The 11,258-nt window shown below is 39.4% G+C and overlaps 1 long non-coding RNA gene across 1 annotated transcript; it reads left to right on the forward strand.

Moving 5' to 3' along the window:
- The first annotated feature begins 5,223 nt into the window (after positions 1-5,223).
- LOC120290210 lies at positions 5,224-6,005 on the forward strand. The gene is made up of 2 exons (XR_005548062.1): positions 5,224-5,392; positions 5,587-6,005. It is a non-coding gene; the product is annotated as an uncharacterized LOC120290210 (long non-coding RNA).
- The last annotated feature ends 5,253 nt before the right edge of the window (positions 6,006-11,258 follow it).

Raw genomic sequence — 11,258 nt, forward strand, 5'->3', positions numbered from 1 at the left:
CATTGCAACTCATACATTCTAAAATGTGAGGGTGAGGCATGGAGTCTCATATTTCATCACTTTCATAGATGACTTCACGCATTTCGGTTATGTCTTTCTGATCTCGCATAAGTCAGAAGCATTAAACTGCTTTAGAAGATATATAGCGATGGTAGAGAATCAGTTGAACCAAACAATAAAGGCATTGAGAACCGATCGCGGACGTGAGTATCTATCTGAGCAATTCAAGGCTCTTTGTGATGAAAATGGAATTGTACGGCAATTGACTATTCCTGATACTCCACAACAAAATAGGGTAGCTGAAAGAAGGAATAGAACCCTATTGGAAATTGTTAAGTCTATGATGGCGCAAGAAAATTTACCTAACTCCTATTGGGGAGATGCGTTATTGACTGTTGTCTATGTACTTAACTAAGTGCCCTCAAAATCGGTCATTTCCACCCCTTATAAATTATGGACTGGTAGGAAACCAGACTTGAGTAGTCTACGTCCATGGGGATGTGCAGCTTATGTTCATGATTCTTCCCACAAATATGGCAAATTAGGCCTTAGAGAGAAGAAATGTATCTTTATAAGATATTCTGAACACTCAAAAGGGTACATGTTCACAAGTGAACAAGCTGATGGAATTGTGACCGAAATGGAGTCACGAGATGTCACGTTCTTGGAGAACAATTTTCCTAGTAAATGTGAGATTGATAAAGACTTCCAATTATATGAGATGGAAGATTCTAATAACACACACATTGATGTTGTAGAGGGAAATGAAAATTTACCTTAACATGTAAGACCTAGTGGGGGTATTGTATCGCCTGACGAATTGAATTCAAGAGAAATTCAATTGCATAAAAGTAATCGTAAAAGTATTCCCCGTCGTCGTTTTGAGATTGAAAGTGAAGTATTTATGATTGCTTAGAATGATGATGCCGAGCCTAAGACTGTTCAAGAGGCTCTCTCATCCTCTGATAAGGAATAATGGAAAAAAGCTTTGGAAGATGAGATGGAGTCTATGCGGGCAAATCATGTCTGGGACTTAGTTGATCTACCACCTAATTGTAAGGCCATTAAAAACAAATGGGTCTTCAAGATTAAGCGAAGGACAGATGGATCCAGATCGATCCATTGAAAAGTATAAGACTCGTCTTGTGGCGAAATGTTATACTCAACAAGAGAGTATAGACTATGAGGAAACATTTTTACCAATTGTAGGGTTTGCCTCAATACGTCTTATTCTAGCCATCGCTACACATTTGGACCTTGAATTACATCAGATGGATGAAATGCGGCATTTCTCAATGGAGAACTAGATGATGAAATCTATACGAAACAACCAATAGGTTTCGTAGCTAAAGGTCAATAGCATAAAATTTGCAAACTTCATCGCTCAATATATGGCCTTAAGTAATCATCTAGACAGTGATCTTCGTTTTCATCGAGCCATAACCACTTTTGGTTTCACGATGATCGAGGAAGATCATTGTGTATATGTGAAGCGGTCCAAAGATAAATTTGTGATTTTATCACTTTATGTGGACGATATTCTATTGGCTGGAAATGACAAGGTTTTGGATATCATCATAAAAGAATGGTTGTCCTCCAACTTTGAAATAAAGGACATGGGAGAAGTTGCTTATATATTAGGAGTTAAGATCGAAAAAGATCGATCAAGGAAACTACTTACTTTATCACAAGAGTCTTATATAATGAAGATTCTTGAACGTTTCAATATGCAGCATTGTAATCCCATTGATACCCCTGTCATACAAGGTGAAGGCCTAAATACTGAGATATGTCCTAAGACTCCAAAAGAAATTAAAGTGATGGAAACTGTTCCTTATACTAATGCGATCGGAAGTTTGATGTATGCTATGATGTGTACTAAATCCGACATATGTTATGCCATGGGACTGGTGAGCCGATATCAATCAAATCTCGGTCAAGCACACTAGAAAGCAGTGAAGAGAATCCTGAGATACTTGAAGGGCACCATGGGCTATCGACTTTGTTACTAAGGGAATGATTTACGCCTATTGGGTTATTTAGATGCTGATTGGGGTGGAGACCTGGATGAGCGTAAATCGACTTCCGAATATGCGTTTTTGCTCAATGGATGTGCAATTTCTTGGAATAGCAAGAAACAGACATGCACGACATTGTTTATGATGGAGGCAGAATTTATTGCATGTTCTACTGCAGTCAAGAAGCAATATGGCTAAAACATTTCTTGAAAAATTTAGCCATCATCACTAAGGTTCCAAGATCGGTGATAGTTTATTGCGATAGTCAAGCAACCATTGCCTACGTGAAAAATCCTAAGTATCATAGAAGGACGAAGCGCATTGACATAAAGAACAACTTCATAAGAGATATAATAGCGCAGAAAGAAGTGATCTTACAATACATTACAACCAATAGAATGGTTGCTGATCTATTTACGAAGGCTATTCCTAGAGACATATTCTTAACCCACAGGATATCACTAGGATTGCGTAGAATGTGATATGTGTTATTATAGAGAATCATTGGTTTATGTATTTGTGAACATATGTATTGTACTTGTTTGTTTATTAGTGACTTGATATTTATCAATAAGTACAAATATAGTATGAGACTTGCACTACACACATATATTATTGAAAAGTATGTCAGCAAGCAATGATTGACTCACTCACATGAGCAATCGCCTCAAGTGCTATAAATAGCACATTAATATGGGACATTATGTACAAATAAACGTTGATGAGCAAGTTTAGTACATAAAATGATATGTCGCCTTGATTGGAGTCAAGATGAGATCTATGATTTATTTATAATAAGACCGAACATGATAGTCCCATAATCATGTATGCCTGTAAGATGTCGAACGCGAGTACTTAATTGGGTGCTATGGAAAGCGAGTTGATATAGCACTCGAGCTAAGCATGAGTACATGAGAAGCACGTGACCATGTTTAGGCTAAGATCCTTATAATGAATATAGTTAATAAATGACATATGCTCTTATAGAAAGAGAAATCCACTATAGCATGTAATTCATACTACATGTGTATTGTACGACCAATAAGGGAAGATGAGCAAAATTATCCCTATTTACTCATCGTGTGAGCCCTTGTGGTAATTTATAATTTACCTCATTTTGTACCCTATGGTACTTCTGACTATGTTCTCAAAGTGAAAAATCAATGTTGCTACTTTAGCATGTTATCGGCGGTCATGAATGGATATGGTCTTATGGGACATATCTAGGAAAGCAGTTGTTCTGAAATGGAGAGAGACATGAGTGCAAAGGAAGACTATTGTTGTTTTATATCCATTACATGTATTTACTGGTCGACCAATTATATTGCCCTTATGTGGTTGCGGATATAATTGTAAATATATGGTGTTTTGAGAATAGTCAAGTATAGCCTTTAAGAGATAGGTATACTTGAACTAATGTAACAAAATATGTCTGGGGCACTCTAAGACATCGATTGTTTATTTCTTTTCGAGGTTGTAGCTATTATGTCATCCCTAACAAGTGCATAATTTGAGCTCCCAAATGCATGTGTACTCACTGGTCGCACGGCTTACTTGCCAGTATGAATTGTTTTGTAAAGTTGATGAATGTTGAATGCCTTATATTCTTGATAGAGCGCTATCAAGCCCATTACGTCCAAATGGGAGATGTTGTACTTTAGTTGGTACGTCCATGATGGGGTGTTATTGGAAAGACACAATTGAAAGGGTATGAAGGGAGATGTATAAAAGCCTCCTGAAAGCAACCGTTGATGGTTGTTGTTGACAGAACGTACGCTCCTTTCTCTCCCCTTTCCATCAAGGCGTTCCATTTCACTTTTACAAGAAAAATTTGCATTTACGCCGTGGAAATCAGGTGCTTTCCTCGTGATCGCATCCAAACCGTCGTGAGGTAATATTGTTCGTGATTCATCCGCAATTCAACATTCGTTCCGGGATTAATTCTTGTTTGCGCGTCGGAATCAGGTAAGTCATCTCCCGCCGACTGAAATTCCATCAATCATCACATATGGATCTGCGATAACCTTTTAACGAAACAGCCAAAAGTTCTATCACGGTCTAACATGCTTACTCGGACATATGAAGGTCTAACCCCAAAATGCCTTCCGCTCCTCGTCCAGATGTTATGGCTTTTGAGAAAGCTTTCACAATCTTCTATACCGCCTTCACATTTCAACCATGCAAAAGCTGCACAGGGGGATAAGCAATGAAGCCACAAGAAAATATACCAAGAATTGATTAAAAAGGGCACGTTGCCTCCCATTACAGCTTCATTATTCTATGTACCTGGTAGAGGCTCGAAGAGACGATGGAAAAAGTTGCAGAATCCCGCTTCAAAATTGGTTTGACGCTGCGTACAAATCCAAGTTGACACGATATGTATTTAGAACAAACATGAATCCAACGTTTTGCGAACATAAAATTCAAATTCTTCAAACTTGAATCCAACTTTGAATCCATTTACATAGTTGTTAGATTGGCTTTATATGTATATATACACATACATACATAAGCACATTATAGAAACGACTCATTTTTTTTTTTATGTTGGAACGAGCCAAAAAAAATGTCCGATCCACATGATTCATTATTCGGGGAAGCTTGTCGTTGCCAAAGTCTATGGCCACCATCACATATCATCCACCGAGTTCGGTCAGCAAAAGTCAAAATGATTTTTTAAACGCTCGTCTTTTTTAACATTAAGTTGGAGAAAAGAGTCGACTTCAAATGATCTGTGGGCTGTATTTTGATCAAATCAACAATGTATGTGCTTAGTTTGGTAATGTGAAGTTGATGGCCCATTATTCGATGGGTTAATTGCTTGAATTTTCAACAAAGTTTGATTTGATGGAACGCTTGATGGCCCAGACACATCATAATAAAGCTCACCTGTCGGTTGAAATATTTATATTCATTTCATACATATCATTCGCATTTAGACCTGTCAAGTCTAACATTATAAACAATCTCAACCCATTCTACAAGCCATCCACTCAGCTAGCGTGGTCATCACGGGGGAGATAGATTCAATGTTGGAATGCAGAAAATCGGGGCCATTGACTGGGTTCACACCATAGATTCCACAAAGCCATTTAGTCTTAGCGAGATTGAAGAATCTCACCACATTATTTATTCAAGTTGTCCAGTCCCTTTACTTTTGGACTTTGCCTATGATCCATTGCTCGTCATTGACGCTCCGTAGTGCGATTACATTGGGATTTCGCATTATCTGAGAACATTGATGACGAAGAAGAGCAGTGAGAGAAAGTCGGTGGTCATAGCAGTGGCAGCATATTTGCTCATCACGCTGGATTTATTGCCTTTGCAAATGAATGCCTCTTTGCTTCCTACTCAGCATGTTCCCAATGCCCCCGGTAATATATATCATCATCATCATCATGATTCTTCTTCTTCTTCTTCTTTCTTCTTCTTCTTCTTCTTCTTCTTCTTCTTCTTCTTTCCTTCTGGCAAGAAAGTTCACCTTCAGTATATACTAAACATAAGAATCGTTCTCCAGTTGGAATCATCATAAACTCCCTCTAAGCCTTCTCTAAATTGTGCAATCAAGGTGGAAGCGAAGAAGACAAGACAGGATCCCCAATGAAAGCTTTAGGTGGTGGTTTCAAACTCAAGGGGGCAATTGGCCTTGATTCCTACATTGATTTCAGGAATAAGTGGAGGAAAGTAGTGGAGTCGCGGAACTTGAGGGTCACTCCCATTGTGCGTCCGCCCTCGCCACGTACGCCCTCGCCCTCGCATCAATTTAGGCTCCGTCCATGACAATGAGGCCTCTCCTTATCTAACAACGTAGCCATCCATATCGACCGTATCATTTTCCTTTCTTTGCCCATGAAATGTCTGTGCCAAGTCATTGTCAATGCTTCTTGATCTTAGGTATATTATGTTCCACTTCTTCTATTGGTCCATAATAGATGTGTAACGGTTGGGCCTATTGGTCAATCTTACTCTAAATGATATTTGATCTAAGGACTTTGTGAGGAAGCCACAATTTTTTTTTTCAATTACTTGAGTGCCACTTTGATAAGAAAATCTATCACTTCAATTGGCGATTTTCATGACGGGAAAATCTAACGTGATGATATTTAAATATAAGTTGTCCAACGTGACTCGCCATCAAAACGAAGTCAGCAAAATTATTCCTACATGTGTTTCCCCCATTGGAGCAAAATTGCTTATGTTCTTCGAAAAACCCCACCCCCAATTTCTAAAATTGAGGGAAAATTACTTCCCAAAATTTGCAATGGAGACTAAGATAAGATGGCTCATAATGAGCGCGGGACGAAGTTTATGCGGTAAAGCAATTGTTTTGGGGTGTTTCGGGGTGTTCCCTTGCGGAGTTTTCACTAAAAAGCAAATGAACTTCCAGGCATTCTTGATGCTAATGCCGATGGAAACATATATATCCTTCCTTCCTTCCAATTACTTTATTTTGGAAACCTTGTGATTTGTTTTTACTGATGAAGTTTTGGAATTTTGCGTTGCGAAAGTTCTGAGGTTCTCTGAAGATGAGAGAGGATCGCCCTTGTTGCGCCCACAGAGAGAGAGAGAGAGAGAGAAGACAGAGGAGAGAATCAGCTTTTCTTCGGATGAAACAGTGTCCTTTAGCCACAAGTGCCACGGCGTCATGTCCTTTGTCCACGTTGGACTTCATATTTTTCAAAAAAACGTCACGTTGGACTTAAATTTCATTAGAAAAGATCACATCAAAATATGTTGGCAAATACGGTAAAGTGAGCGATTTTTTTACTAATATAATGTTTCAGTGATCGAAAAAATATTTATTGTCAATGAAATAAGCATCATATGAAAGTTATAACACTTGTGATATATATATATATATATATATATATATATATATTTAAATGAAGTAAAAGTTGGTCTTTGAGAGGTCGATGACCCATTGTCATGCATAATAGTTGGCCTATATGTCAATGTTATTCTAAATGATTTTGAAAGAGGCCCATCTAATCTATAATCTCACCTTCGACCAAAAAAAACTATAGTCTTACCAGAGTATCTGCAAAACCAAACATTAACAAGCCCCAAAAAGAAAACACAAGACCCACCCCGCAAAGATCATGGAAAAATAAACGCAATATGCAAGAATACTAAATCCTTATATAAAGACTCGTCGCCGAAATTGGTTAACAAACCAATATACAATACTTTTGCTGAATGTTGAGTATGGTCCTACTAATTTAATTATTGAAAAAATGACGAATTTTGAATCCCCTTTAATGCAGCAAATTGATCTGAAAATGTCCCATTAGGTTAGCGATTTGTTATCGGTTTTACCTAACTTGTACATCAAGCGCCAAGCTAGCTGTGCCAAGTTCAGTAAGTAAAGGCATTAAACAGTATCCATGTCGAGTTATTTCTTGTCTTTCTCAAAAGCTCATCTTTTTGGTACTACAACAGAACTAATTAAATTCACGACTGCCCACTTCCGTAATTTCATCTCTCTTAGTTAAAGGGAACTAATTTAATTGCACGATAGCCAGGTCTATATGATGATCATCATCCTTGACGCAGTAAGCCCAACCGATGAAATTCTAAGAAATGTAGTATCGTGTGTTATTGTGAGATGAAATTAATATTTTTAGAATAGGAAATAGCCAAATGTTTGGATTTGCTGCGATGTGTCTTCGAAACTGAGGGTGATTTCTCTATTCATAATGGTATCTTTTTATATTTCTAATCGAGTAAAATCAAGATATAATTCTGTTTTATGTGAGACTTAATTACATAACCTAGCACTACATCTTTCGTGTTAATTCAATCGTTAATCTTTTAATTTGGCCAATTTAGTCTCAAACATTTTGATAATTTGCCGGTCTAGTCTATCCAGTCAATTTTGACTGGAAATTGTTGACATAGATGTTGATTGTTCTACATAGCATAGTTGGTATTGACATAGACAATTTTATTTTATTTCTTTTCTTTTCCTTCTATTTTTGCCTTTCATAGTGGCCAACAAGGGTTACAACTCTCGCTTGACCTCACCCAAATTTGAGCAAGAACATTGTAGCCCTCACCAACCATAATAATAAAATAAAAGAAAAAAAGGAAAAGAAAAAAAGAAAAAGAATAGGAAAAAGAAAATAATTAATAATTAATTAATTTTAAAAAAATTAAAAATAAAAATTATCGATGTCAACATCGATACATCACATAAGACAACCAATATCCACATTAAGCAAAATTGACCAAATAGACTAAATTGATAAAACATCAAAATGTTTCAGACTAAATTAATTAAATTAAAAAATTTAGAACTAAATTGGTACAAATACAGTGGATTTAGAATTTTTTTAGTAATTTTTCCCCATTTCGTGTGTTAACGTTTTCTGTCACGCCCGACCTCGTGCACGCACACATCCCTTACTTTTGGTCGATTTTATTATGCGATATCCCAGACTATGTATCGCCGACCCTTTCATTTTTAATAGCACATGCGGAAGCAGTTATAAATCCCCCGACAATAAAGCAATGGAATAGAAAAGCAGGCCATACATTTTTCTCACTGAAATTCACAACTCCAACTTTTTACATGCAAACAAGGTCGACAAGACAGGATAGGATTTCGGTCCTCATCCGGGTCGTACTCGATGTCATACTGGGGTCCTCCTCCACGTACTCCTCTTCGGGTTCCTCAACAAGGATCTCCTCGTCGATTCATGCTCCTTAGGCTCCTCATCCAGGTCCCGAAATGGTTATTCAATAACCACCGAGACCACGTCTCAGCAAGTTCTACCTCCTAAGACCCGATTAGTAAACTAATACACCTTAGGGCTGCCTATGCACAACATGAGTCAAAGGACTTACCTTAGCCTCAGATTCCACCTGCATATTAGTACAGATCAAATAGGCACCTAAGCAATAACAGCACATATCGAAGCATCGATCAAATCGACCTAGTCGATTCCATGTCAACAAGACCACTCACGGTCATTTCCATTCAGTCAATCAATTCACAACATCAAATCAAAGTAAGGATCAATCGACCTAGTCGATTACATGTCAGACGGACCATTCTAGGTCATTGATTCCACACCATATATTCTTTCATCGAGTACTCGGTCACAGAGCCACATCAATGCTCTCGGGCGTCAACTTCGCCAAGGTGACGTATCCACTAGACAACGTGTGCGTTCTTTAAGGCGCCGTTTTCGCCAAAGTGATATCCCAAATCACCGAACCACACATGCCTACAATGATTTGATCAATAGACAATTGCGTGCGTTCTTTAAGACGCCGTTTTCGCCAGTGATGCCCTTATCACCGAACCACGCATGCCTATAACCATGTACTCAATAGACAATTGTGTGCGTTCTTTAAGGCGCCGTTTTCGCCAGTGAGTTCCATAATCACCGAACCACACATGCCTATAACAATGTATTTAATAGACAAGTGTATGCGTTCTTTAAGGCGCCGTTTTCGCCAGTGACATCCTTAGTCACCGAACCATACATGCCTATAACAATATGAGTACTAGACCGATACGTGCGTTCTTTAAGGCGCCGTTTTCGCCAGTGATATCCCAATCACCGAACCACGTAGGTCTACAATAATTTATGTACTAGACCGATACGTGCGTTCTTTAAGGCGCCGTTTTCGCTGCTGATGTCCCAATCACCGAACCACGTAGGTCCATACACCGTGTCCGATTGGTTCAATCCCGAGTACTTCTGATTCACTCGCACCATTCTACTCACTTTACAACTCAACAAAGCACTATAAATGTTAAATAAACAAACTCGGCCATCAACCAATCAATCATTCAATTTCATTCAATTTGGGATAAATCACTAAAATTGCACAATCAAATCAATTCCACGCAACGTAGAGCTCAAATAAATAAACGGACTGCACCATGGCAATCAGCACGAAATTCTGATCACCGGCCATCCCAGTTGAATTTCCGGAAAATAAATAATTAAATAATTAATTTCGAAAATTAAATAAATAAATACGATAAATTCAATTTAGCACAATATAAAGCTCAATTAAATAAACGGTCTGCACCACGATCATCAGCATAAAATCCCGGTCACCGGCCATCCAGGTTGAATTTCCGAGAAATAAATAATTAAATAATTAATTTCGAAAATTAATATTTAATTCCTAAAAATACCACCTAGGCCCGAATCGCTTAATTAACACCCGATAAGGGACGGGAAAAATCCCAAGAAGCATCCAATAAATACTACATGCAATTCTCTATCCAATTACACTAATCACACCACTAATATGCAAAGCAATTAACTAATAATCACTAATCAATTATAATCTAACAACCTAATTACACTTAATTAACACTAATCAACCTTTAAGTATAATTAGCGCACTAAGAAGGCTTTAGTGAGTAAAACTCACTCAAAACGACGGGCTCGACGCAAGGATCGACTTTCCTCAAAGCGGGCCGAGCATCCGAGCTCGGGAAGGCGGCCAAAACGGGCTTAAACCCTCTGCGATACCCATTTTCTGACTTCTCTGATCGCTGCTGGAAGGGGCGGCTCCGGGCTCGAATTGAAGCAACAACAGACCTAGATGGACGGAGAGGCTGAACAAGACTTAGGCGAGGCTTCACGGTGGCCGGAGGAGGGTGGACGGCTCCGGCGGAGCTCCACCAGATCTGAAACGTCGCTGAAACAGAGGGCTGAGCGAGGGAGAGATGGTGACGCACGGAGTAGCGGCGAGGCGGCGGAGCGAGCGGCAGTGCGGCAGCTCCGGTGCGGCGGCGTCCAAGCAGCTGGTCGCGGCTCCTTCCGGCGACGCTGGACGCTGCTTCTGCTTCTACTATTCGGTTATGTTCGAACCAGAGGAGGGAGAGGGGCGAACGCGCGTGGACGGCAGTTCGGCGGTGAGCTTGGGTGCGCGCGAGCAGCTCCGGTGGCTTGCGGGCGTGCGACGACGGCGGCGAGAGGCGGCGACGACAGCTCGGTCTTCGGTGGTCTTCGGCTCCCATGGAGTTTTGAAGAAAAAGGAGAAGATGGGGGAGGATCCGTCGACGGAGGAGAGAGGGGAGGAAGAAAAACCTAATTTCTCTTTCTTTTCTCTCACTCTCTCTCTCTCTTAGGTCAGCCACACATGGGCACCACCAGTTGCCCTCCACTCACAATTCCAAGACAACTTTGCCCCTTCTAGAAGCATTTAGGTAAGCTAAAATATGGGGGTATGTGTGGCATACGAATTTGCTAGGTTTTCTTTCCAATTGAG

This window comes from Eucalyptus grandis, chromosome 2 (assembly GCF_016545825.1).
Source record: "Eucalyptus grandis isolate ANBG69807.140 chromosome 2, ASM1654582v1, whole genome shotgun sequence".
Classification (NCBI taxonomy): domain Eukaryota; kingdom Viridiplantae; phylum Streptophyta; class Magnoliopsida; order Myrtales; family Myrtaceae; genus Eucalyptus; species Eucalyptus grandis.